General features: G+C 43.5%; 1 long non-coding RNA gene across 1 annotated transcript; it reads left to right on the top strand.

Annotated features, from left to right (window-relative positions):
• Positions 1-3,112: 3,112 nt before the first annotated feature.
• LOC140077241 (uncharacterized) lies at positions 3,113-4,879 on the top strand. The gene is made up of 3 exons (XR_011849739.1): positions 3,113-3,335; positions 3,748-3,795; positions 4,776-4,879. It is a non-coding gene; the product is annotated as an uncharacterized lncRNA (long non-coding RNA).
• Positions 4,880-5,148: the final 269 nt, after the last annotated feature.

Here is a 5,148-nt window from a genome sequence, read left to right on the forward strand (position 1 = left end):
CACGTGGGGATTAGGGTTAGACGTGGTGTCCAGGTATTCATATCTTGGTTGCCTTACCGTCTCTGTAAAGGATAAACTCATTAGATAGTGGAAGAATAGGATATAAGGTCAACAAAAGCTTTGTATGTTATAGTTCCGGTTGAGTCCATCTGGTTGTAACGTTTGCAATGTGTGAATCCAATATGATTCACCTTTTTTTAGTAATGCAACTCAATCCCCTCCTCTCCTTGGTGTCTCTATCTATTCGATAATCTGAAATGTGAGTAGGTTTATGGAGTGCCTAGGGAGTAGTGCATTGTTCAGGCGATGGTGGACTTATGTTTGGATATCCGGTCGCGGATTTGATGTGTGGTCTCGCCTATGTAGCCAAGGCCACACGGGCATTTTATGAGGTAAATGCAATAATCTGTACCACAAGTGTAGTATCCTCTGATGGGGTAACGTCTACCTGTGAAAGAATCGCCTCCACGTACATTGGTGCATTGGGCACAGTTTCGGCGCGGGAAAGTACCCTTTTTGGGTGTACGTAAGAAAGTCTGTCGAGATAACTTAGAGGTTGTACCTATGTCTGCTTTGACCAATTTGTCCTTCACGTTGGGGGGGGGGGGTGTAGGAATTCAACCACAGATGGATGTCCCTTGTGTAAGATTGGCCAGTGTTTCCTAATGGATTGATGAATTTTGTATGCGAATGGATGATAGGAATATACAAAAGGGATGCGCGGTGGCTTGTTCTGTTGCTGACGTGGTTGTCGTGATCTATATCGATCTAAATTGGTAATTGGTATTGGTAAATTTGGTTTCCATTTCTTCTAATCTTGTGTTGACTAGCTCTGGCCTGCTGACAATACGTTCAACCCTATTAAACTGGTAATGAAAGTTTAGTGGATTTAGGATGGTAGCTGGAAAAGTGGAGTAGATTATTTCGGTCTGTAGGTTTGGTGTATAGGTCGGTCCACAAAGTGCCATCGCTGTTCTTATTGGGTCAGGCGGCACGGTGGCTGAGTGAGTAGCACTTCTGCCTTGCTGCACTGGGGTCTTGGGTTCGAATCCCACCCAGGTCAACATCTGCAAAGAGTTTGTACGTTCTCTCCATGTTTGTGTGGGTTTCCTCCGGGTCCTCCAGTTTCCTCCCACATTTACAAAACATACTGGTAGGTCGTTTAGATTGTGAGCTCCATGGGGACAGGGACCAATTTGGTATGTTTTGTGCAGCGCTATGTAATCTGTGTGCGCTATATAAATAATGAATTATTATTATTAAGTGTATCCAGAAACTGTATTTTGTTGGGATCATAGTGAATGGTGAATTGGAGCTCTGATCGGATGGAGTTGAGATGTTGTAGAAAGTCTAAAAGTGAGTTTTCAGTGTCCTCCCGTATACAGAATACATCGTCTATGTATCTTTTCCAAATACGGCAATGTTTAGAAAATGTTGGATTAGGATAGATAAAGGTTTCTTCAAAATCAGACATATATGTATTCCCATGGGGGGGGGGGGGGGGGCTACGAATGAGGCCATAGCAGTACCCTGTCTTTGAACGTAAAAGGTGTCCTGAAACATAAATTTTTTTTCGGTAAGTACCAACTGTAATGGGTCCATGATAAAGTTAATTTCGAGCTGTGGGTATTTATCTGTGGTAAGTAGTCTTTGACAGCAGACATGCCTCGGTCGTGCCTGATGGATTTATTTAGGCTATTTACATCAAAGGTGTCTTTAAAAAGTTTAAGGAATTCTGATGTGCCAAAAAGAAAAGATTTGGTAGTTTTAACAAGTGGAGTGAGAATTTTTTCTAAAAGAATTGATAGTGGTGAAAGAATTGAGTCTGGGGATGCAACAATTGGGCGGCCCAGGGGGATTGTTCAGGTTTTTGTGGATCTTGGGTAATGTGTAAATGACCGGGATTATTGGGTCGGTTTTCGTGAGGAATCTACGTGTACTCCAATCGATGATGCCCAGGGTGGGGTATTTGTCTAATATTGTCTATATTGATGGTAATCGTGATCCTATTAGTCGGGTTTCTATCTAGTTTGTTATAGACAGTAGAGTAGTGTCACTAAGTTGGGACCATATCTCATCGATGTATTTACTCCTGTCCTGAACCACCACTGCACCCCCTTTATCAGCGGGATTGATAACGATTTCTTTATTTGACCTGAGATCAACTAGAGCTGTTTTATCACTGCTAGAGAGGTTGTGTGGTGCATGCATGTGATTGGTGTCGATGTCATGTCTGAATCGGGTAGCATCCCTTTGAATGAGTGAGATAAAGGTCTCAACTGTATGTGAGTTCTTAGGGGGCATATATGTGCTTTTGTTTCTAAGACCTAGGCTCTGTAGGTTACTGGGATGTGTCTGGTTTGTAAAATTCATGGGGATATCTGTGTGGGGGAAGTCTGAAAAGTGTGCTTTAAGCCTTTGTAGATCCATGTCAAGGGAAAAAGTGTCATGTTTGTAAGAAGGACAAAATGGGATTTGGTGAATGGAAGGTGATGGGTCCCTATCTGGGATCGAGTTGCCATTGTTGGGGGTTGATCTCGTGTGGTTTCTTTTGCCCCTCCCCGGTTTGTACCTAAAAAAGAATCCAGGAGAGAGGTATATAGCAGTACTGACGCTGTGTGTGTTATAAGTGAGTTGGCAGAGCTGAGAGTGTCATTGTGTTTTATATCCAACTCATGAATTTCATCATCTCTCATCTCTAATCTGTCTTATATCTCTTTTCAGAAGCTAATTAAAAGTGTAGATAACCCTGTACCCTGATCATCTAAGCACATTGTCAGCTCACAGTATCTCATAGCACATAGGAATGATGAAGTGTCTGCTCAGAGAGTTTCTGCTCACAATCTTACACTGATCATCACTTAGTGATAGGAACTAAAACAGCAATAACACTGAGAAAAATTGTAAAGTAATGGAGGAAAAATTAAGTTTATTGTGTAGACATTACTAGTGGATTAAAATTTGAGGACTTTTATTTCATGGGGAAAACCCTTTAATGGTGATCGATATATACCAATAATGATAATAATGATAAGTGGTCAGCATAGCCATTTTTAGGGGCGCTGTAAAGTATTTTTATTAACATCCTTTTATTACTTACTATATACTCAGCATGCATTCAGGCTCCGCCCACAAGACACCTAATTTGCATAAAATGATGACATCACAATGGTGATGACATCACAATGCCCTTCCTGCCCTATATAAGGAGGGAACGTGCTGGGGCAGTTCAGTTGTCTGTTAGACAGCGACGATGAAGCTTTGGAGATTGCTGCTCCTGCTCTTACTGACCGTCACAGGTGTGGAGGGGAGGGTCCTCCCCAAAAGATCACCTGGTAATGGACGTTTACTGTATAACGGGAAGGGGGGGGGGTTGTCTTTTACAAAGGGTTAATCATTGGAAATATTTTTTTTATAACTTTTGTAGTAGGTTCCTTTGTCAGCCACTGATTGACGTGTAATGCCCCATCTTAGGGAGAGGTTCTGCAGCAGCTTCAGTGTGTATTGTATAGATCTGTTCCACAGCCGCTGCAGAGCTTCTTTATCTTACACTGTTAGTACAGGGGAGAGATTTGTGCTGCCCATATGTGACTCTCTCACAGAAGGTGAAGGATCTGCTATATAGTGACAGTACTGGACAAGCGGGAGGAGCTATCAGTGGTGTCTCCTATGTCTCCGCTATGTTGGGTATAAGATGCATCTTCTATCATGTAGAGTCTAACCATTGTCTATTATTCTCTTCTGCAGTGACCCCCTCGATCACCACCCTGGGACCCCCCAGCCAGAAGGAAATAAGTGAGTGTTGCACCTTTATAGGTCCAAAGGGTTCTCTTGTTGTAGACATCTGGACTCAAAGCAATGGGGGGGGGGGGGCAATTTATGGAACTGTCTTTACTGCCCATGGCAATGTAGCAATAGAGAAGTCCTTATAAATGAAATGTACCCTGTGATTGGTTGCTATAGGTAACACAGAGAGTCAGGGGCGTAACTACAGCGGCAGCAGCCATAGCAGCTGCTATGGGGCCCACAGTATTATGGGGGCCCCGGCATCTGGGGTATTTGGTGTGAATATGCCAGTGATGGCGAACCTTTTAGAGCCTGAGTCCCCAAACTTCAACCAAAAGCCACTTATTTATTGTAAAGTGCCAGCGCAGCAATTTAAGCAGTAATTTATTTCTCCTTGTTCTTTGACAACTTTTAGTCGTTCAGCCTCCTAAAGACACCAACGCAGCTGAAAGCAGGAGGGCACATTCGTCTATCATTGTAGGAAGATTCTGCAGGCAGATTCTTTGAGTACTGTCTGGTGAACTTCATGCTGGGGTGATGGCCTGGGTGCCCACAGAGAGGGCTCCGAGTGTCGCCTCTGGCACCAGTGCCATAGGTTCCCCACCACTGGAATATGCTGTATTTGTGATGATGTGTATATGCTCTAAATGTGTGTCTGTGTATATGGTTGTGTATACACTGTGGGGCACATTTACTTACCAATTCAGCACAAAACAGAAAAATTCGGGAAACCCGACGGAAATGCATCCAACGGACCCTTAGTAAATGTGCCCCTGTGTGTATGGGGACCCCATTCTGAAGTGCGCTATGGGGTCCTACCTCTCTTAGTTATGTCACTGCAGTGAGTTTCACATTTAGAATGTGTCATAGATCTCCCCCAATGTGTTCCATCACCATGACAACCATAGAGGGTCCATAGTGATGTGTAAGATCTATGTGTGAAGCTTCCACATGACGTCTCATCCGCCATTTTGTCTTTTTCTTCCCAGTCCTTGGATCCACCGTCCTGGCACTAGTTTGTGTTGTCCTGCTGGCCCTGATATTGATTTGGTGAGTATGCTACATTTTCTACCCAATATTTTATCACAATCACATAAGTTATGTAGATTCATAATGTCCCCATAATACAGAGCGTCGAGTTCTGCCCCTGTTCACACAACCTCAGGTTCTCTAATTACTAATAAAATCCACAAAGTGAGCTCCAAGAAATCACACCAGGCCCGGGTCCTTATCTGCCTCTATCCTCCATAGTCACGCATCAGGTGGGGGAGGCCCGAGGATTCCCCCTATAAAAGCTTTTATTTAATGCCTACTTTTTCATTTCAGCTACAAATACCTCCGTCTGAAGCCTACGGAGGACGG

Source organism: Engystomops pustulosus, chromosome 9 (genome assembly GCF_040894005.1).
Source record: "Engystomops pustulosus chromosome 9, aEngPut4.maternal, whole genome shotgun sequence".
Classification (NCBI taxonomy): domain Eukaryota; kingdom Metazoa; phylum Chordata; class Amphibia; order Anura; family Leptodactylidae; genus Engystomops; species Engystomops pustulosus.